Below are 24,045 nucleotides of genomic sequence, written 5' to 3' on the forward strand. Positions count from 1 at the left end.
AAGTAATGATGGTGATGGTTATGATAAGGGTAGGATCCAGCAATACGTGGGAATGTTTCCACCTTGGTCACCCTGAATGTATCTTGGACTACTGCATTTTCTTTGTGTCAGTGTTGGACCATTGTATCTTCTTTGTGGTGGCATTTCAGAGATCTTGGTTCCTAAGTGGCATATGCTTTCATTCACCTCCCCTTGAGGTACACAGAAGCCCCAGGTTTCTGTTTACAGGGAGTGAGTGGCTTTCTTTGTAGTGTTAGTAAAATCCCTTAAAAGTTAAGCATCAAAAACATTTAATTAGAATCCCTACTGTGGCAGTTTGAATGTAAATTGGCCCCCATAATCTCATAGGGAGTGGCACTATTAGAAGGTGTGACTTTGTTGGAGTAGGTGTGGCCTTGTTGGAGAAAATGTTTCATTGTGGGGGTGGCCTTTGAGGTTTCCTATGCTCAGGGTACTGCCCAGTGTCTCAGTCGATTTCCTGTTGCTTACAAGATGTAGGACTCTCAGCTACTACTCCAGCACTGCATCTGCCTGCATGTTGCCATGCTCCCTACAATGATGATAATGGACTGAACCTCTAAAACTGTAAGTGAACCCCAATTAAATGTTTTCTGTATGAGAGTTGCCATGGTGTCTCTTCACAGCAATTGAAACTCTAAGATACTAACTGTTACCTGCTGTTTGACCCTTTGAGCAAGACGCTTGATCTCATGAGATTCAGTTTCTTTGCTTGGATTCTTATACATTCACCAAATTCTGAGCATCCTGAATGTGTCAAGCACTTGGCAAATTACTAGTTGAATGTTGGTAGATGAAAGAGATTTGAGTAGTTGCCTTTTGGAGTCTCTAGGTAAATATGACCAAGGATGGCCTCTCCAAGGAGGATGTGTCAGCAAGGTGAGGATATATCTGCCAGATGAAGATCAGGGAGAATTTCAGACTGAGAATACCTTCCTTGAAGCTGGAAAGCCAGATCAAATGGCAACTTATCATGTATGTGTAGAAGTCACAGTAGAAACAAAAAGAGCTGGCCCCACATGAGAATGTCTAGTTCATGTTTGAAAAACAGCACTGGCCACTTGCAAAGCACAGCTCAGACCATATTCTTCTCATCAAAGTCAAGACTCACACCCCAACCCAGTGAAGTTTGCTCCGTTTCCACAAGATAAGAGCCTTTATCCCTCCTACGCAGCAGAATTTTGGGTGTCTGACTGAACAAACACATCAGCAGTGTTTTCCCTGATTTCCGACATCTACCAAGGCACAGAACTTCCTCCCTCTCTCCCTTTTCCATTTCCTCTACCTCCTGTCCTTGCAGATTGGGCAACAATTTCAAAAACTTTCCTGAAGTCGACTAATGACAGGACATGGATGTCTGGAGTCTGACCTGCCTTGTCGGGGCCAGAAGGAGGTGTCAGATGAGGGGGACTGTTGGTTGTTGTCCTGTCTTGGCCTGGGGTGAGTGTCTCTAAGTGCCTATGATTCAAATATTTTTGTCTTTAGATATTTCGTCGACTATCCTTAAAAATATCCCCAGTGGACTAAGAGGCTGTGTAATGATCCCCCACACCCCCCACATCAACCCTTTTAATGTTTCTCAGCTGCTCACCTGATGATAACTCTGGCCATGGGGGTGTGGGAAGGGGACGTAGTTGTTTTTTGTGGCAAATAATACCCATGTTCTCCTTCTGCCAGGAATTAGGCTTTTCCTCATTTGTGCATTTGGTATCCCAGCTCCCCAGACTCTTCCTTTCCCAAAGCATCACTTTGCCTTTCATTTGGGGGGAGGAGCCACTTGTTTGCACCCCATGACCCTCTAGCACACTTGACCCTTACTGGGATTTAGCCTAGATTTATTTTAGGTGGTAATTAAATAAAGATTTAAAGGTAAAAGGGTCTGTTTCCAGAGATAAATGGGATAGGTTAGACCCTAGTACTTTTTTAGTTTTAAATTCTAACTGAAGAAAAAAAGGATACACAATGCTAAGGCAGGAAGGACCTATTATAACAGGATCCTTGGACATGGAAAACCCTAGAACTTGATTCTCCTGTGTTCTCTACAGAGGAGACAGAATTGAGGTCTTAGCTCAAATAAGCAGAGAGGACTTTTCTGCCCACCTATTAAGTTAGGAACCCTTTGTCTCATTCTCTATGAAATCATCCATTGTCATTTTCCTCACAGTATTCATCACTGTGTGAAATGATGATTTGTAGTTTTCATGGGTACGTTCATCATCTGGTCAACCTTCCCTATTACCAAATAGGCACCATAAGACCAAAGCACTTTCGTGATCTGTTCAGCATCCTCAGTTGATAGGATGATGTCTGTTGTACACCGAGTACTCAGTGCTCACGTGCTGAATGTTTCCATACATAATGAAAGCTAAATTTCCATCCCTTTCATCATGTTCCAGGTACTCTAAGCACCTTAGACACACTAAGGCACTTAATCCTTATGATAAGTACATGACATAGGCATAGATTTTTCTGATTAATAAGCCAAGGTAAGGTGTGACGCAGCATGCATGTTCAAGTGCAGTGATGAAGCAAAATACATTGTATGCTAACCTAAATTTTTAATTAAAAATTACATTAAAATGCAAAATCAACCAACCAAGGCACACAGAAGTAAAATGATTTGCCTCAGGCCAACAACAAAAATGTACCAGTATAAGGATTTAATCTCAGACTTGCTGGCTCTAGAAACTGCATCTTTATCCTCTGTATTGACATTCCATGGGATGTGTTTCTATTCCAAAAGAAGTGTTAGTGGCAGCACCCAAACAAACAAACAAACAAACAAAACCCTTTCACAATGAAACGTAATGGGCTTAACTCAAGACCGTGTATGCCTGTATGTGTATGTGCATAGGAGTAGAGAAAGTCTGGCACTGTGAATGTTCTCTCATTCAGAACTCTAGATCACCAGGAGTTCCTGCTGATCTGTTTATACCTCCCACCTCAGAAAATGCCCAAGAAGAAAACAAAGAACGCATCTCTCCTATCAATAAAGTCCCTGCCACTCTGCACAACGAGCAAGGCAGACTCATAATGCTGGTCAGGAACTTCCTGACTGTCCTTTTGATTTGTGACCATTTTGAGCCCAGTCAGCTGTGGAATTGCCAGTGTTGGGGAGGGGACCTAGAGCATTAGGATAAGAGAGGTGTTCAAGTTTGCCAGGTCCTCATGGACTTCTCCAGAGTCATCGCCCAGAGAGGAGGTACTCTGAGGCTCTCTGGGTTCCTCTTTGGTCCTCTTCAGGTGTCCATGACAAGCATCTTGCCGTCTCCTGTTTTTGATGAGAAGCTGTTCTGCCTGTAAAGGCCAGAGCTCCAAATCCTGCAGCCAGGATTCTGCCTCTTAAAGGATGAGTCTGTCTTCCTGACACTTTGATCAGTAAGGATTCCCAGACAAAGAGTGAAACAAGATGACAGATAGCATTCTGGAGACATCTTTTTCTCAGAGGATGACACTGTTTTATATGTGCGGTCTTGGAGTTTCCTGTCCTAGCCTTGTAGAATGGCAGGCAAGTGTCCACACAAATGTCATTTAAGCATGAATCTCCCATCTGGCCTGCTCCTGGACAGTGATTAGCAGCCTTTGAGTCTAAAGAAGTTTCTTTTTAAGAAATCCTTTTTAGAAAAACATTAATCATGTTTTTTTCCTCTCAGATTACTTGATTAGGTACACGTGGGTGCAGGAACCAAATAAAGTGGCCATTTTTTAGTGGGAAGGTCAAAATATACCCATATTTCTTTACTATATACTTTACTCTTTATTAAGGGAAAATGTTTTAAATTATATATTGCTCTATCATTTTGACACTTTTTACTTTAAAAATGACTATGAGTTATATGTCAGTAAAATCCATTTTCATTATTATTTCTTAAAAACCTTAGATGGCCCCAATTCCCCCCAGCCTGGCTGCTGTAAGTACTTGTGAGTTCTCACTGTGTACCTTGTCTTTCTGCCTCAGTTACCAAACTGATTCTCCCAACTTCTGTGTGGGGCTTCTGTGAACTGGCTTCATTTTCAGTAGATTGCTAGCCTAATGACCTGTCCTCTGGACTATTTTCTCATCTGACTTTCTTGCCTGGACCACTTTCTTTTCTGAATTTTAGTCTATATGCAATTTATTTCTTTAATTCTATTTCACTTCTTGTGTGCTTTAGAAGATTACTATCTCCTTTTCTAGAGGATAAAGCAACTTCACCACCGAGCTCTAGGTCAGTTAGGAATGCATTTGCCTACAAACAAACAAACAAACAAACAAACCATTGATAGTAATGATTTCTCAGATCAGTAGGCCTTTGTTTTGTTTTGTATGTTTACTATATTATGTGCCTTATGTTCATGTATCCCATTTCATATTTTCTTCTCCGTGTTAAAAAGGCATCCATGGTTTTGAAAGAGGCAGGAAGGGTGATATCATAAATAGCTGACGTGTTGGCCACTCACTCTACACCAGACACTATGAAGCACTTGCTATGTACCTAAGTCAGTAGACAGGTCTTGACAACATTTCAGTCTTTTTTTGTCACCCTGAAAAATGGGTTGCCTCTCATGCTGGCTAGCGTTATATGTCAACTTGATGCAAGCTAGTCTTAAGTGAAAGGAGGGAACCACAGTTGAGAAAATGCCTCCATAATGTTCAGCTGTTTGCCATTTCCTTAGTGATCCATGTGCAATGGCCCAGCCCACTGTGGGTGGTGCCATCCCTGGGTTGGTGGTCCTGGGTTCTATAAGAAAACAGGTTGAGCAAGCCATGATGAGCAAGTCAATAAGCAGCACCCCTCCATGGCCTCTGCATCAGCTCCTGCCTCCAGGTTCCTGGCCTGTTTGAGTTCCTGCTCTGACTTCCTTCAGTGATGAACAGTGATGTGGAAGTATAAGCTAGATAAACCCTTTCCTCCCCAACTTGCTTTTGCTCATGGTGATTCATCATAGCAATAGAAACCCTGACGAGGACACCTTCCAACTGCTTCAGATGGCAAGCTGTGGTCCCCTCTTTAATCAACTACTCTTTCTTCAGATCATTGTTCTATCTCTTTAGAAGTCTGTCACCAACTGTCTATATTTATTCTGGCTTAAGGGTTTTGTCTTTTTTTTTTAACCTACCCACTTCAGCTTCTTACTCCATAAGATTTCTGTTGCTTTTTAGAAATCCGTTCATTCACACTGCTTTCAGTTAGAAATTCATTCATCCACATACAGTTGCACTCCAGATTGGTGTATGCCAGGTGACAAGGTTCTTCCCTAACTCTTGGCAGCCCCACCTGACCATTCTAAATTGTTCCCAAGCCGTTCCATGTTCATGCAGCTCAAACCTGTGAGCCAAGCTTTCTGAAGAGATAAAAAAAAAAAAAAAAAAAGCATGTCCAGCAACCTGTCAGCTGAGCATGCCAAAAGAGTCAAATAAAACCAACAAATCACCATTAAGCAATAAAATCACAGGATTGCAGAACTGGGTGAAACTTTAGATGCATCTGTTCCCATTTCCTGTCTGTGGTTCCTTCAGTTTATTGTGCTATTCTTTTATTTTTGTATTGCAGTATTTTTTGATATTGATATATTCACACAAGGCTCTTTCCTTGAGACAAGAAAGTGAAGTGAGTGACACCCAGCTGTGGCCAGACACCATGTTTATGCTCTTTGCTTACAGCATTCTCCCAGAGGCCACCTCGGAGGGAGGCTGTGGCAACACGACGGGACTTAGGACTCCAGGTGAGGAGTACCAGCCCTCACAGCTAGACTATGTTGACAGCATTTTCCCATGGGAACTTTGTCTGTCACCTACCTAAGGACTGGTGAGCATCTGTACTCCATGCCACTGGTGACTTCTGAAGCTCACCTTCCCTGAGCATTGTGCCTCCGCAGAAGAAACACCACACGGTAGCCCTTTCTTCCTGTGCGGCTCTTGTGTCTACTATAGTAAAATAACTTGCTTATATAGTTAGTTGTTTATGGTTGCTTCTCCTAGACTATAAATTCTGGAATAATAGACATTATGTCTGCCTTTTATGTTCTGTTATTTCTGAGTAAATCACCGCAGTCATTTTTAACTTTTCTCTTTCAATGATGGCCGACAACCTGACAGTCTGTGCTATGTATATCATTTATCTCCTTGAAAAGTCTCATCATTTTCTTTTCCTCTTCCTCACCACCCTTTCCCCACTCTCAGTCAGTGCTATGTTCTCCACTTACGGATCCGATGGTGCTTCCAGTACAGACCACCTTCAGTTCTACAGCACCCTATCATTTTTATATGCTCATTCATTAACTCATTTTCTCAGTAGACAATTTTTTAGAAGATTTTGCTTTCCAAACCTGAGCAGGAAGACTTCTAGCAGGTTCTGTCTGGGCTGCATTGTAAGCTCAAGGCTAGCCAAAGTGGCTTAGTAAGATTGTCTCAAAATAAAAGGTGAAAATACGTCTAGAATTGTCCTCAGGGACAGAACACTTGCTGTGTGTGTACAAGGCCCCTGGGTCAATTTCTGATACTTCAAGGGGGAAAACAAAACAAAACAAACAAACAAAATGGTAGGCTGATTTTGCTAATAAAGTATGTTTACAACATTAAATCAGGCCACATTCATAGCTATCCTTGGCCAAGTGTGGCTACATGTAGCCCAAGAGCCACAGGTTAGACAGTGGACATGCCTAGAAGCCTTAGTGAATGAATCAAGGTTGTTGCCATGGCTCTTTCTACTTCTAAAGGTCAGCTGGTTGAGAATTGGTGTCTAATGGAAGGCGCTGGGTGCCTTGCGTTTTGACTTTGGTTTTTACAGTTCCATTGTGTTTTAATTCCAACTCTTGGTGCATATCTAAGCATGGAAGAGTAGCAGATCCTAGATCTGGGGCTGAAGAGTTTTGAGAGCTCAGCACTGAATGATCTTGTCAAATGGTAGGAACACCTCCTTAGTAAGTTAACAGGCACTTTACAGCATTTCACTATTTGCCTCTGTCACTATTAGAATCCCATCTTTGGGTGAGAATATTGATTTATGATGTTTAAGTAATTGTCTTTCCTGGATTTTTCCAATACATTTTTATATTTCTGGGCTTGTGTGGACTGAATAAAAAGGTTCTTGAGAGATATAATAGCAAAGTTATTAACTGAGAATTTATAATATGTAATAGCCACTGTAACATTGCTCATGATATCATGGTCCTAGCTTTGATTCAAATTGCTATCCTAAAGAAAGAAGCCAAACACACACATACACACACACACACACACACACACACACACACTCACACACACACACACACACACACACACACGCACGCACACACATACACACACACACACACACACGCACGCACGCACACTCATGCGCGAACACATCCATAAGAATATTATGAGTATCCTTTTCTGCAATGACATTATATGGAGGTTTCACGGTTTTATGCTTGAAGTCATTGACAACACTCACATTGCAGTTCAGCTTTAATCATGGACTCAGAGGAGACCAAGAACATGGTGATAATGATGAAAAGCTGACTAAATGTCTTTCAAAGAACAGCAACACCAAAATAACAGTGTTAACAACTGCTAACCAAAATTGCACATACTTGGCTGTTCATTTTATCACTTGGATAAATTTGTTTTCTATTATTTCCATCAAGTGAATACTTGTGACAAGCTAGATAAAGGAAAAGTAGACTGATCAATTTTACCCTGTGTGGTCACCATAGGACAGAGCTATGGAAGAACATTCAAGTACTAAGCCCTATAAATAGAATTAATTACAAAATGAGCCTTAAAATAGGGGGTGTAACTGAATGGTGTTTTCAAACACCACCTCCTGCAAGTGTATGGCCTGCACGTCTTCTTTAAGATGACAGTTCTTACCTGACTCCCCAGAGAGACCCACACATGCCTGGTGCATCAAGAGAAAGCTGTCTTTACGTTCAGCTCCTCAGTCACGGCAACAGTAGAGTCTGAGTAGAGGTTATTTTCCCCCAAAGACTCACTGAGTCTTTTTACATTTTACAGCTTTTCCCAACTCAAAATGCTTGGAACAGCTGTGTTGAGATTCCATTTAGAACACTAGTTTCTCCAAATGGTCGACAAATGTCACCTAGAAAATATCCTCCTAGCCGTTGCTACCACTCATCATGAAGTTAGGGGTATACACTCCAAGACCTTTGTCCTGCTCAAGTAGTGTGCAGTGGACATGCAGTAGTCCTGGGAGAGGGCAATCTCCAGTGAACAATAACCTTGGGGAGATTAGATTATCTCTCCCTGACAGTTCCCACAGAAATCACATAGTCTAGGGTTTGGATTCAGAAATGAGTTGGAGGGTCGTGATAAATGAGCCTCTGTTAGGCGGCCTGTGCAGGGACTGTGTTTGGTTTATGAAAGGCAGGCCTGCAATTTCAAGGGGAAAATCAGGAAATCCTAGGCGATGGATGTGACTCAATGGAAGAATTTGGGTTTAGCTTACACAGGTAATGTTTTAAATCTCTAAAAGAAGAAAGAGCAGGAGAGAGAGAGAAAGGAAAAGGAAGGGGGAAACTGATGAGAAGAGAATGAGAAGTGTATTAGTTACTTATCCCATTTGTGTGCCAAATGGCTGACAAAAGGGAGTTAAGGAACAAAGAGTTGATTTAGCTCATACTTCTAGGGCAGTGGCTCTCACCTTGCGGCTTGCAACCCTGTGGCAAATCTCTATCTCCAAAAATATTTACACTATGAGTCATAACTAGTACAGTTACAGTTATGGAGTAGAAATGGCAATAAGTTTATGGTTGGAGGTCACCATTACATGAGGAGCTGTATTAGAGGGCCTTAACATCAGGAAGGCTGAGAATCACTGGTCTTGGGCATAAAGTCCATCATGGCAGGCAAGGCATGGTGGCAGGAACATGGGTCCACAGTCGGGAAGCAGAGACTGGGGACTGTTTACGTTCAACTCTCTTTCTCATTTTTACTCAGTCCTTTAGTCTGGGATCCCAGCCCCTGGCACAGTACTGCCTACATTTGGGGTGCATCTTCCACAGTGAACCTAATCTAGATAATCCTTGACAGACAAGCCCAGAGGTGCTCCCTACCCCCATCCTTACAGTGCTTCCAATCTAAACACACTGGCAGTCAAGAGTAGGCATTGTGGGGAGGGCAGAAAGGGTGAGGAGGGGAAGGGAGTAAGGACTGGGAGAATTCCTTGATCCGGATGGACTGTCTGGGGGAGTCCATGGTTGAGAAAAAGAAACACGGACCTAAACGGGGTCTAAGGAGACACCAACGTTGTCATGACAGCTTTGTAGTGGGCCATACTCAGAACGAAGGCCTCCTGGCTTCCAGCTTACGTTCTTTTTATTCTGTTGGGAGGCTTGTCCTCAGGCACCGATTGCCAGGCCACAGAAGGGCAGGCACTCTTTTTTTTTTGGTGGAGAAAAACAAAACAAAACAGAAAAACAAAATCCAAAATTTCCAAATAGGCTTTGAGCAGGGCCCTTCGTTTCCAGCTACAGCATTTTCTCCACAAGTAATGAAAGAGTAAGGTGAGCTAAAGTAAAGTAAGAACTATCTTACAGAGCCGGCTCAGCTCTGTCGCCTTTCCTGCTTATTGTACCCGAGCTGGCCTCATGCCTTCGGGGTTTCTCCTTCATTCTTTCATTCTGTTTCTCTGACCTTCAGCCCCCATCCCGTGAGTTTTTATGGCTAGACCATAGAAACCAGAAGTACACACACAGAAACACATCAAGCCAGTGAGTAAAAGGAAGAAGGAAAACATGTATGTCCATGTGTCCCGTGCATCCCTGCAAGTCCGTGTCATCACGTGAGGCCAGGCCCAGGAGTGCCAGATTAGTAGGTTCCCCATAGATAGCTGGGTGCAAGATGGCCTTTCTTCAACCCAGTGATTGTGTTGGAACCACAAATTAGAGTCTCCATTGTTCTTTGTTTCCTTGTTTTAAGTTCAACATGAACTTTTTTTTTTTTTTTTGCTATGAAAAATAAATCTGAAGACAATACATCTTGTTCATTGACATAAACCGCTGTCAGTTCCTTGTGGGACCTGCACTGATAAAAACCAGGGGGAAGCTATTTTATTGGCAATGCAAAGAATTTTTGCCTGTGGAGATTTTTTTTTTTGTTGTTCACCAGCAGTAAAGGGACAGAAAGCAAACAAGCCCTTAAAATCTCTGTGCCCCACCCTCAGCCTTCGTCCCAGTCCCAGGTGACATAATTAAAACACGGAGAGTGAGAAGCTGTTACTAACACAACTATTTAGCTTAACTGAATCATGCATTTACCAACTTCGTTTTATTCCATTTTTTAAAAATAGCTCAAGCTGAACATTACTTTCTGTTTCACACACAAAGGCCTTTTCTGCCTGGGAGGGTTTTAATATGGTCTGCCAACCGGCTTGTTAGCGTTCGGCAGGGAGCTTGCTGGCTTGCATGGTGCAAGACCTACTGGGCTGCTTGACCCGCGCAGATGTGAACTTCATTCCTTCATGGAAAAGAGTCTACTGAAGGGCTCATGTATTAGCCACAAGTCAATCCTGGTACGAGAACATCTGAGCTGGCTCACACCTCCTCCGTGGAGTTTGGAGGAAATCAGAACAATGACTGGAGCAGACGCGAATGTGTCCATGTAACAGCTAGCATCTGGGTTGAGGATGGCAGTAACAAGCAAGCCTTGATGGTTCCAGGGGCTGTAGATTTGTTCCAATCCAAAAAGAGTCTGGAAAGGGAAAGCATGATTTTAACCTTAGTCTTTCACATTGACGCAGCCCTGTGGAGTGGCTTCTTCCCTCTTATACATCCCACCCCACACGCCAAATACACCATAGCACCTGGCTGGCACCAACATTCTGGAGACTTTGTGAAAAGGATTTTTTTTTTCAAGATTAAGTTCTTAATATTCAGAGTCTAAAGGGTTTGCATAGCACCTGCATTGAACTTGGAGACCTTATAACTTTTCTCTGTTCATGTGATTTTGGGAACAGTGTGGATGCTTCTAAGAAACCAATCAGCAGAGTTGTAGATTTGAGCTCTGGAGCTAGCCTTCCTGAGAAACTTTTTAAATGCTTGCAAATCCCCAAGGGAACCTTTCAGCTAAGATTAGGTGTACTCATCCAAAGTCACCAAAAGGCTGAAGCATATGGGTTGAATTTCTAGGTGTCTGTATGTCTGGCACTTTTCTTCCATTCCAAACTGGTGAGAGAAGAACATTTCATTTTCCATTGACTTTTAGTGTCCACCAATCCCCATATGACCTGTGGCCATGCTCCCCCCCCCCCATAGTCTCTGCTTTACAATAGACGCATGTTCTCTCTCAACTGAACAAAATGGTGTGACCTTGGGAAGGGTACTTACACTCTATCTGTGTCTGTGTATCTACAATGGTGGATAATGGAAGTGTGTATTTCATAGCCTGTTGGGAGCCTTTCCATGTGATCAGGCTAGATGTATCCAGAATCCAGAATGTAGGAGGACTTCAAGAGCTGTCAGGTTTTACCATTGCCAGGGTCACTGGTTCAGTCGAAGGCAAGTCTGTGCAAGACGGCAGCTCTGCCCTTGGCTGTATTGGTGCCTGTAGATGAGAACATCATGGAGCATGTGCCTCACAGGTCTTTGGGCTGAACAATGGTCCAATATCCTTTCTAAAGCTAGAAACCTTTCCATTAAAGTCTTTCCTCCTCATGATCTCCAGAGTGGCACTAGAGGAAGGAGGAGTTCTAGGTCTTCCAATGATATATCGGATTGCTCTGAGGTGAGCTCACTGGGGAAGAGGGGGAGGGTTTATCAATACACCTGCTTTCCATGATGGCAAAAATACAAACTTGGATTTGCAAACATAACCCTTTCTCAGGATCCTAACATATACCCCAGTGCCAACCAGGAAACAAAGGAGCTCATCTATAAATGAGCCGAGGGAAGGGGTGGGGCCAAGAGATTAAAAGCTATGTTTCAACTTGTAACTTTATTGGCAGATGTCAGGGATGATTCAAAACAAAAGATATGTGTATGCCAGGAGGATTTGAATACATCTAAGTTATTAATGTGTTAAAATTAAGAGTGCCTACTGACTCTCTATAATAGTTTTATTTTCCAAAAGAACTGCTTTGGTCATCCCAGCTGCACCACTTCCCAGCAGTCTTTCCAGATTTCTCTTCCTTGAGAGTGATGATCACTTAGCACAGCAAACAGTGAGACTGAGCACACTCCATGGCATGTTTGACTCATTAGAGCAGAGACTGTGGTGAGTTGGATGAGACCGCTTTCAGCTGCATGCTGCCCACTGTCTTTTCAGAAGGAAGTTCTGCAGGACAACTAGATAGGGCCTTCCTGTTCCAATTCCACTTCTAGCATCATTGCTGCCTGCCCTAGAGTGGGATGACACTGTGGGAAGGTGGGTGGCTTTAAGAATGATCTCTTTTTCTTATCCCACAAACTGTGGGTCCCTTTATAGTATAATTGCTACTGTGATGAAATCCTAATTACCCTTTGATCTTTATGAAGGAGAATGTTGTAGCCTGGAACTGGAAAATCCCAAGATAGCAGTATGATTTTGCCCCTTTTCTGAAAACCAGATAATCTGTCTGGTTTGTGTGTGGGTTTTGGATGTAAGTGGTTGTTGGCATGCTGTGATATCGTGCCTGACTTAAGTGATTTTTGTAATCTCTGGATCTCTAGAATGCTTGCACTGTATTTTTGCAGGCACCTGAATTATATAGACTATAATATTTGGAAATGTGGAGGAAAACACAGAAAAGTTACCACTATTTATGACTACTTGGAGAACACACCCCCTGTTAGGAATGAGAAGAGGGAGAATGGAATCTGGTAGTGGATGTACCAGGAAGTAAGTAGACATGCAAAGAGGCTTCTTTTATTTGAAGAGATATCTTTGCCAGGGCAGTTCATCTTGCATGTTGATTTGACTGGGCTAAGGCAGGCCCAACAGCTGGTAGAGCATTGCTTCTAGGTGTATGCCTCTGTCCCTAGAGGAAACTAGCATTTGCCTTAGCAGGCTGAATAAAGAAGATTCACCAATGATGGGCTGCAGCATCCAGTTCATCAAAGGCCCAGACAGAACACAAAGGCAGAGGAAGAGTAAATTTGTCTGTGTGAGCTGAAACATCCGTCATTCCAACCTTGGAGCATCATGTTCCTGGTTCTCCAGCTTGGGCTCAGCCTAACTCTTATGCTGTTGACCTCTGGGTTCCTAACCTTCAGGTTGGGACTGAACTACATCATCTTCTTTCTTGGTCCTTCTCACTTCATCATCATATGGACCAGTTCCCAGTACTGAATCTTTGTAGATCTGTACGGCTTGTTGATTCTCTTTCTCTCAGGAAGGGAGTCCGCGAAACCTTCTTTCATGAGAAATCCTCCCAGCCTTGTTTTTCCATGAGCAGTCCACACATGCCAAGAAAATCAAGGGCAGGGGAAGTGGAAGGGAGAGCCTTCAGCCATATCTCCCATGAAGCAATGGGGCTACAGTCTCCTTGAGTGTGTCCAGGGAACTACATGAAATGACTGACCCTTTAGAGCTTTCTGCTCACACCAAAGAACAAAGCTTGTTGGCAAAATTCTCGGCTTACGGACACACCAAGGCCTTCTCCTGATTTTTAGTCTTGGTCGGTGATACCTTTAATGATTTGGGTGATGCTCCCTATCACTCATTGGCGAAAGGAGCTCAGCTACTATGCATGGTAATAATGCAGAAGGCCAACCTCCCTGGGTCCTCACACCAAGAATACTTTCTGTTTGAAAGGCAATAACACCACTTGTCATGACAGCAGGAACCAGCTAACAGGGAGCAAAACCTTTAACTCAGAAGAAAGGTGTCTCCAGAGGGAATATTTTTACATGGAAACCCAAAAGACAGATTAGAAATGGACTAAGAATTTGAAATGTTTTCTTTTTGTATGTTTTCCCATATTTCTTTGTAGGTTGAAATATTCTTTTCTCAAGTTATATTTTGAAGATGAAGATTTACTTTATTTTATTTGTGTGTGTGTGTGTGTGTGTGTGTGTGTGTGTGCGTCCACATGCACGAAAATGCATGTGTACTGTTACTGCTAATGATTTTGGAATTAACAACAATTGTAAATTTTCTAAAATGTTGCCTCTGTACAAAATGGAAATGATGAAACACTTGCACCTGGAATTTTTCTTTGAACCAAAACTACAATAATCTCCAAACCCTGTTTATCAATTGTGGAAATGACACAGGAGGAAACACAGATAATATGGCAGTGGAATTTCTTGGTGATGAGAAGAAAAATATTGTTTTTGTCATTATCAACACAAAAAATATAAAAATAGTTCTAGGGCTATTTGGGATTTCAGAATGACCTAGAAGAGGAAGAGGGAAACATCCTTACAAAGGAATGAGACTAACTCCGGGGATTAGAACATTTGCAGCAGAAACAGGTCTGATCAGGGTCTGTGGCTACTGTCTCTAGCCTGCCCACCCTCAGTGTCAGAGACACATCACTTGTTCAGCTCTGTTTGTCTTCTCACCTTGTTCCAGAATTCAAGTCAGTTGGAGCACACATAACTGGCCAAGCCTGGATCATGCACTTTATTTACAGCTAACTTAACAGTGATTCTTCCCCCAAAGCAGGTAGATTTAAGCCATCCTCTTAAAGGAGCCTATGTCTGAAAGTTACTGTAATAATTCTTAGTTATAAATATGAGAGTGAAGGTTTTCAATGAAAAGCATCCCAGGGGGCTGGAGAGACGGCTCAGTGGTTAAGAACACCAGCTGCTCTTCCAGAGGACTCAGTTTCAGTTCCCAGCCCCCACATGGCAGCTCCCAACTGTCTGTAACTCCAGTTCCAGGGGACCTGACACCGTCATAGAGACATATATGCAGGCAAAACACCAATGCACATAAAATAAAAATTAAAAAAAAATATTTTAAAAAAGGAAAAGCATCCCAGTTATGATTAGAAGGCATGGTTTTCTAGGAATTAAGTAGGGTATCACACATGCGAGGAAAGTGCTCTACCACTGACATATGGCAGTTTTTAATAGTTTAGTTTTGTGAAGGCTGGAGAGACAGAGTTGTGGAGAAAAGCTTTTACTGCTCTTCCAGAGACCCAAGTTTGGTTTCCAGCACCCATGTCAGTTGCTCACAACTCCAGCACCAAGGGGAGTTGAAGTTCTGCAAGCATTGGCACTCACATGTGCCCGTGTGTGCGTGCGTGTGTGTGCGCGCACACACACACACACACACACACACACACACACACACACACAGACACTTAAAATGATAAAAAATAAATTTAAAAAATTTTGAGACAGAGTTTCATTAAGTAGCCTAGCCAAGCCTTGAACCTCTCAAGTAAGCTGGGTTACAGGCCTGTGCCACTGAGCCCAGCTTGAGGGTCTGGCCTTCTAATACTATGATGTTGGTTGTACTTGTAATTTAATAAAAAATATGCAACTTTATTATGAAGAAATAGAAGAAAATTGGTTAAAATAACTCTTAGCTTACGTAAATCCCAGTGTCATCCACCTGCTTTTCAGTCCAGGCAAGTATGGTACAGTAGAACTTCCTGAAATACAGCTGTTGAGAATTTGAAATGTGCCTATTGCAATGAAGGGATGAATTTATATTTTATTTAATCTTACTCGGTTTGAATGAAAAATAACTGTGTCTAGCAGCTATGGAGTTTGATGCCACAGGTCACATGACCTCTAATCCAAACCGTGGCTTCAGAATATATGGATGGAAGGAATTTTTGAACTACACATAGCAAATGCAAAGTTCGTTATTTTTTAAATTAACTCATTAATTTTTTATTTTGTTTATCTGTTCTTCAAAACTTTCATACATGTATACAATGTATTTTGATGATAGTCATACCCAGTTTTCCCCTTCAACTCCTCCCAGAACCCCCACCACCTCACAACTTTATATTCTCATTCTTTTCCCTTTACAGACTGTGAAGTCCAGTGGCTGAAAAGGTCATACATTCTAGAGGAGAGCTTGCCACTGTCATTTTACTAAATGGACATATCATCAAACTACCTTCAAAGTATTTATCCTTATATACCCAGAGAACAGACAAACTGCCCTAATGTCCATGTGTATAAGGCCGACAATTGGAACATGGACAACATATCCAAAGCCCCACCATGAAGAAAACTGATTCTTGCCTAGCAGCCATTAATTGTCAATAGCCCTACAGTTAGGAATGAGGCCTCATGAGCAACTCCCCAATCCGGGCTAGAATGTTGGCAGGCTTGACTGTGCAGGTCTTACAGATAACCACAGCTGCTGTGAGTTCATGAGCCGAATTGCCCTGCCATGGCCAGAAGACCTTTTGTATCAGTCCTCCCTGGCCTCTGGCTCTTTCCATCTTTCTGCCTCATCCCCTGCAATGTTCTCTAAGCCTCGGGAGGAAGGAGTGATAGAGATATCGCATCTGGAACTGAGCATCCCATAGCCACTTATTCTGTGCATGTTGACTAGACTGAGTCTCTGTTACCTGACGTCCTCTGTAAAACAGGCTTCTCTGATGAGGGATTAGAGCTTGTCTAATCTTCGGGACTAAGGGTAGGTGTTTTGAAGGCAGTTTGATGATACCTCCCCACTTAGCAAAATAACAGTAGTAGACTCTTCCTTAGAATATGTGACCTCTCTATCCATGGATTCTTAGCCAGATTTACAGTACCAGGTATGGGGTCCATCCTGTGGGTGGAGTCTTAAATCCAATGAGAAAGCTGTTGGTTATCACTATAATGTTCATGTTACTGTTTCACCACTGGATGTATGTTTCCAGGCTGGTTGATATTGTAACTCCCAGCTTCACACAGCAAGGGTGGGTTGGTGAGGACTTCCATCAGCCCCTGGCAGCATGCATAGTCCCTTCTGGCACTATGAAAGCTAGCTAGCAGGAAGGATGCTTCAGAGCCAAGATAAGCCTGACTTTTCTGTGTCCTGTGACAAAACTGTGTGTTGTCTTTCATAATAGGATCTTATCATAAAGATTTGTGGGCAACCAAAGAGTAACTGGAATAGCGTCTTGTCTATGGAGTCTCTATCATTCCCCTAACTACCCACTGGCAGGGAGGTGTCCTATATCCGCCACTGGACTTTTCTAATAACCTAAAAGATATTTTTTTCAATGTTTAAGAGTTACCGTACACAGAAAGATAATACTCATCCCAGAAGTTGAAGGTTAACAAGATTTGTGTTTTCTAATATAAGATGCATTGAATGTGGTATAATTATGTCTGTGCCCTGTGAGAGAGCTGGGAGGGCAGAGATGTCCTTATCAGGGGTCATGCTAATTGTATTGTGACAGTTTATGTTGAGGGTAGACCATAGATTAGCACCCCCATTTCTGATTTCTCTTGATATTATTTCATTTGAAGCAACACTCACAGGATACAATCTCAGGAAAAAATGTGTGTCTCAAGAGCACTGGCTTGGTGAAAGACACCACATTGCCCTCAGTGGTGGACTTCTGGAGGGATAAGAGAAGTAGTTTGATGAACACATTGGAAAAATACTATTAGATATTTCAGTATCAAGAGTTACTACGCAAGGGCCATAGAGATGGCTCAGAGGTTAAGAGTCCTTGCTGCTCTTGCGGAAGATCTGAATTAGTTTCCCAGCGCCTACATGGCTGCTCACAACTATCTGTAACTCCAATTGCAGGGGATCTGATGCCCTCGTCAGTGTCAGAAACGGTACTTTGGCCTTTTCATTTGACACTTTAACATTCTTCTTCAATTAAATTTTCATCTCTTTGAGAAATGAGTCACAACTCGTATCTTCTGTGGTTTTTTATTTTTTATTTTTTACTTTTTTGGTTTTTCGAGACAGGGTTTCTCTGTGTAGCTTTGCGCCTTTCCTGGAACTCACTTGGTAGCCCAGGCTGGCCTCGAACTCACGTAGATCTGCCTGGCTCTGCCTCCCGAGTGCTGGGATTAAACGCGTGCGCCACCACCGCCCGGCAACTTCTGTGGTTTATTGATAATTATTTGATGAATGAAAAAATACATCCCGAGACAAATTAGTTACCCTTTCATTTTTGCTCCACATGAAATAACAAAACTATGATAGTGTAATGGACTAACCAGCTAACTAATCGCTAGAAAATATAACGGTGGTTTTTTAAGTTATAGAGGAAGCTCTGTTATGAGAGCCACCTGGCTACCATTTTAAATAATGTGCTGCCTGAAGATCATGTCACTCAGAACGTGCAGAGCCCCTTTCTCTGGATGTTGTCCCCATATGACCCCACTCGTAGTGGCGTACACCCATGTAGCCTAGCATCTGTGTAAGGAGGCCATGCACGATGCTGAACGTGCATAATCCACTTCAATACTTGAAAGATTCCGGATAAGATCATGGTAAGGACATCGGCTGTGTCCAGGCTGACCTGAGCAGTTCACTTGCACCTAAAAACCCAGACTCTTTGGAAGGAGGCTTTTCATTTATTTATTCAATAATTTTAATTTGTTTAGCCAATGTATCATTTCTGCTTGTGAAACTGGAGCCCAGTTTTATGCCTGTTTGTTGTCTTTGTGAGAACTATTGATTGCCCTGGTCAGATCAATCGTGTGGCCATTTCCATTCACGTATTTTGTGGCCTGAGCTGATTTCTTTGGCAGGACTTAGTCACCTGCTTCAGTCATGCAGGCCAGAGAGCCTAAGATTCCTCAAGTGGAATGCTGAAGCACCACACACCAGGCCACCAAGAATCAGCCTATTACATGTTTTCCCTGTCCGAGATAAATGTGAAGATTTCTGCTCAATGATGTAAAGCAATTAGGAAGTCTCTAGAATAGCTATTTCTTAACAACAACAACAAAACTGATACCAAACTATTCCAATAAACCCACCTATACCAATAAACACATTGAGGAATAGATGGCCCTGTAGAGCTCAAGTTCAATTGGCTTGTTCAAAAAGGAGAAAACCAACAGTGACTTTCATTGTCTTTGACAACGGGATGTTGCTATAGTATATAGACATGTTCTGGTGTGTTCCCTGCAATGTGCATAGAGATGGCAGGAGCCGTGCCCTAGAAAAGCCAACTGCCCCAATTAGTAGTCACGAAATCCCTCTTGCAGGTTATTTTCAGCTGTGGCAGCCATCCAGAGCTGGCGGTGGTAGAGAAAGGAAGAATGAGATGAAAGACAGCTTGTGGCTAGAAGACAGAGCTTTTGTTGTTTGTTTATTACTGTTTTTCCAACTAGTTGGAAAGGTTGGTTTGCACCTCTTGGAAAATTAACCTATAATATACATGCATCTTTTAACAGCATACCAGGTAATTTTTATTGAAAGTAATAGAAACTAGAGAGCATTTGGAGTCGGTGATGTTAGTGGGCAAAGACAGAAATAGCACAAAACCCATTGAGGGAGGGGAAATGGGGGGGGGCAGAAGGGTGTTTCCCAGCAAATACATTTTCAAGTGGCCCAGATTAACACCCTGCCGACATTGTGACAGTGTAGGTGTAGAACCAGGGAATAAGCCTAAGTGAAAGACATTGCGGGCTGCGCACTTGGGGAAGTTGAGGCAGGAAATTCATGAATTCAGGACCAGACAGCCATGCACAGCAAAACTCTGCCTCAAAAACAAAACAAAACAAAAACCCTCTGGGACTTCCTTCTCTATTTATGACCTTTCCTGGTTCTCTTTTCCCCTCCAGGTATTCAGTGCCAGCCCCTGTCAGAGTTAAGAAGATTGCTTAGCTTTCCCCCATTAAATGCTCCTACTGTAGGCATTGTGCATGTTCTCTACTCTCATATCACAGTTCACCTGGAATCCTTCATTTTTTTTTTATCAGAAGTATAATTCCTTGGTCCCATGCCCTCACTGTTTCTGATGCTTGTAAGTTCACTATTCTACATGGCAAGGCCTAGAAGCTACTGGAAGGGAGTCGTGGAAGCTGAATTCCTATTCTAGTCCTGCTGTTCTCTACTCACTGTGCCTGGTGGCACCATCTGAAAAACAGGACAAATGACATTTGATCTGGCTGTTGGTGGTTAGAAGTGAAAATATTAATGTAGGCTGACTTTTCTGTCCTGTCAGCCCGCTCCCATATAACCATTCAGAGACTTATTACTCATTATAAATGCTTGGCCAATAGCTTAGACTTGTCACTAACTAGCTCTTACATTTTAAATTAACCCATATTTCTTATTTATGCTCTATCACGTGGTGGTACCTATTGTCAGTACAGCAAGTCCATCTTTCTTCCCTCTGCATCTCCTCTTGACTTCCAAGATCCCACCCTCTTCTTCCCAGCATCCTCTTAGTCTGATTCTCTTGACTAACTTTATCCTGCCTAGCTATAGGCCACTCAGCTTCTTTATTAAACCAATCACAGTGGCATATATTCACATAGTGTAAAGGAATACTTCACGTGTTAGCATCATTATTCTACAAATTAGTACAAAACCAAGGCATGGTTTTGAAGTAACGTCTTGTTCTCAGAATACTAAATAAATTTGTTAAGATGAATGTATATATGCCATATTTCAAAGTTTATGCAATTTCTCTAATCTAATATGATAGCTTAATGTCTTTTTCTATTATTAATATTAGTAGCTGCATATAGAATTGCAATAGCATTTTGTAATTCATAATTTTATAACTTTACTCATAACACAAACATGCTCATGTTTAAATTGCTTTAAAACTATGACAGAAGCAATGGCTCATACAATGATTTCAAATAAATATATTCAGTAACTTAATATTAGTGGCTCAAATTAACAAAATGCCAGGATTGTAAGTGCTCATAGAGAGTGGGTATAAATGAGAGACTATTGTGTGATCTAATTCAGAAAGGCTTACATTGTGGCAGTCACTGTAGTGGGAACAAGCTAGACAGAACAAGTCTGAATTCTATCTCCTATATTTTCTGCATGGATCCTCAAATCTTCTTTGAACCTTAGTTTCTCTATCTGTGAAATGGGCTCACATAATCTCTTGCAGTGATGTTGTGAGTATGAGAGTGCATACAGCATATCTCAGTACAATTTAGATTGTGACTAAGGTGTCATTACATAATTCTTCCAACTACACACATTCCATGGAATGAACTCTTTCAGGATGGATTGTGTGCCTGTTTCTAGTGGGTTTATTACAATGGATCACTGTAATGTAACTCAAATCTGCCATTGCATCTCATGCTATTATTTTAACACAAGGAAAATCTACTTCAAGAGAACATGGGTGGTAGTCAGCTGTCTTTGCATACATGTCCAAAGGTTAAAAAAAATCTTGCTGATGACTGTTACAAGTTCAATCTTGTTTCTTCTCTCTATGAAAATCACACATGGATGGCCTAGGGCTGTGTATCCCAGACATGAGTGGAACTAAAATTAGGAAGAGAGTGATATTAGGAAAATGAGTAACAAGTTTTGTTTGATTTGGCGGGGAGAGGGAGTGATTACCTTGGATCACTTCCATAGAAAATGTCAACATTGAACAGAAAATATTCCTTTCAATCAGAAGACATGAAGATACCTCTTTAGCAAGGACGTTCATTCTGCAAGGGCTTTTCATAAATAATTGAATGATGGTCACCAGTTGAAAAGTAGACCCAGCTGTACTCATGAATACACTTTATGTATTTTGCTGTTTCACCCCTTGAAGCAGCTTTGGGTGACAGGTTTTTGAGGTACCCGTGTTTCTTGGGAAGAGAAACTATTGCCTTTAGGCTGAGTTTTAAAATCCCCAGCCCTGCCCACCTGAGCTTCTGTTGAATCCAGGGACATGTGAATGAAGCAGTCAGGTGTCTGTCACCAGAGTCTGCAGCAGAAGCTTGTGGAGTTTTTCTTTTGCTTGCCTTTACTGCATTGAAACCTATCTTTCACTTCCAACGACGTGACAGTTGTGAAATGACAGACACAACGTCGCTCTAATGAGAACACTGATTTACACAAGTCAAAGGTTGTTTCTGTTGCTGACTGTGGAAAACCTAAGGCCTCCTATCACACAGAGCCCCCAAGCAATTAGCCAAGGCTTTAATGCATCCGCACAACTCACTTCCCCACTTCAAGCCTCGGCTTATTGCATTTTGCTGACACCACCTGACTAACCAGGGCCCCTGCCTGAGCTGCTTCTGCCTGTCAGTGCCTGGCAAAGAGATCCAACCCCTTTATGTGTGTAATAGAGTACAGCACTTTGAGGCTTGCAAATGGCACTGTTTAAATCAATACACAGTGATTTATTACATATTGTGGAGTGCTTATAAATATATTATGAAGTGCCAGAGCACAACAGCATTGTAGGCTAGAAGTAGTCACAGGTGAGAGCCCTCCACAGTGTGTCCCCTGCGAATGAGGCATCCTATGACCTGGACAGTTTATTTTCCTTTGTACTTCATCTTGCGCTTTGCGGAATTGAGACTAGGACGATCTGGAGAGATGAGGTGGTTCAGAAGCAATAGCATCTTGAACTAAATACCTGTGTGTTCTACTCTCTGCAGTAGAATCAAGCAGCTCAGTGGACAGGTGAGGCACCACAAAGGAGAAGTTAGGTTCTTCTCTGTAACACGACTTTGTTTCTGAATTTGAGTGCTAGTCATGCAAGTTTTTAACACATTACTCTTTAAATGTTTTGCCTGTCTGAAAAGTTATAACAAAAAGGCTCTAAATAAAAAGCAATTGAAAAGGTTTTGGTTAACTTGAACATTTAAAGTGATTGAGAGGGTAAATTTTGTTATTTTTTTCTTTCCTTTTTTTTTTTTTTGTGTGTGAGTGCATACGAGTGTGAGCATGCATGTCAGAGCCCCATGGCTGATGTCCGGAGTCTTCCACGATAGCACTCCACCTTATTCATTGAGGCAAGGTCTCTCAGTTGAACCCAGAGCTTGCCAGTAGGTCTAGTCTAGCTAGCCAATTTATTCCAGGGAGCCATCATCTCTGCCTTCTGCATTGGAATTGCTGGCAGGCTATCATACCTACTAGACCTTTACATATGCAAGCATTTTGTCCGATAAGCCATCTCCCCAGCACTATTATCCATTTTGAATATAAAAAAAGAGTGTATGTTGGAAATGGAGAGAAAGCCCAGCAATTAGGACTTCCTGCTATTCCAGAAGACCCAAGAACAAATCCTGGTGTCAGTCTGAGGTGCTAGCAATTGCCTATAATTCCAGCTCCAAGGAATTTGTTATCTGTTGTCCTTTTCTGACCTCCACAGGACAGGCACTGTCTCACAAGTGGCACACACCCACACAACAAATAATCATACATCTTAATAAAAAGAGTCTATGCCAATTGTGATGTGTGTGGTTTTCACTTTTGTATTAGCCATATTCAGAGGTGAGTCCATAGGCATTCTTGGTTTGGATCTTGGTTCTGTACTCAGTAGAGTTTGAGGCGCTCTAGATGTCCTCAGCCACCCAGCGTTGTGGAAAAAAAAAAAAAACAACACAAAACCATAAAAAGAGTAACAACAACTGGGCTCCAAATGAGCCCTAGCAAAACCAACAATGTATTAACATACGCTAAAAACAGTTTTAACTTCAGAAAGTCAATTAATATTTCCATTAAACAAGAGGGAATTTATAGACATATGTTCTGGTATTTATCTAAAATTTAGCCCACTGTGTCCCTCTGTGGGATGGTCACATGGAAATATATTTATTCATGAAAATAAACAAAAAGGCATTATCAACAAAAGCAAGGCTCTAACTGAACACAAATTATATTTTCATTTTTTTCAGCTAAAATTAGAAACAACCTAAAACATTGGAAAGGGGACAGCAAGAAAAAGTTTGTTGAGATAATCCTTGTGCCCTTTTTAATGGATAAATTAAAATTTATTATTATTTAAGTCTTTCCACCTCTTTTTCTTTAATTAGTATTGTTCACACACACACACACACACACACACACACACACACACACACAAATTATAAGTGCAACCTGCTAGGTCCATAGTGTTGTGTATGTATTTAGTGCATGCCATTTGATATTGGGAAACCCATTAGAGAGCTCATCACTGGGGAAGACTGATTCTTCCCCAGCAGTCATTAATCGCCCATAGCTCTTCATCTAGGGGTGGGGCCTTGTGAGATTTCCCCATCCACTGATCTACTGGT

At 42.0% G+C, this 24,045-nt stretch overlaps 1 protein-coding gene across 1 annotated transcript in view; it reads left to right on the plus strand.

Annotated features, from left to right (window-relative positions):
- Creb5 (cAMP responsive element binding protein 5) overlaps positions 1 to 24,045 on the plus strand; it is a 293,736-nt gene that overhangs the window by 115,878 nt on the left and 153,813 nt on the right. The window lies entirely within an intron of this gene.

The sequence above is a fragment of the Peromyscus eremicus genome, chromosome 3 (assembly GCF_949786415.1).
Source record: "Peromyscus eremicus chromosome 3, PerEre_H2_v1, whole genome shotgun sequence".
NCBI lineage: Eukaryota > Metazoa > Chordata > Mammalia > Rodentia > Cricetidae > Peromyscus > Peromyscus eremicus.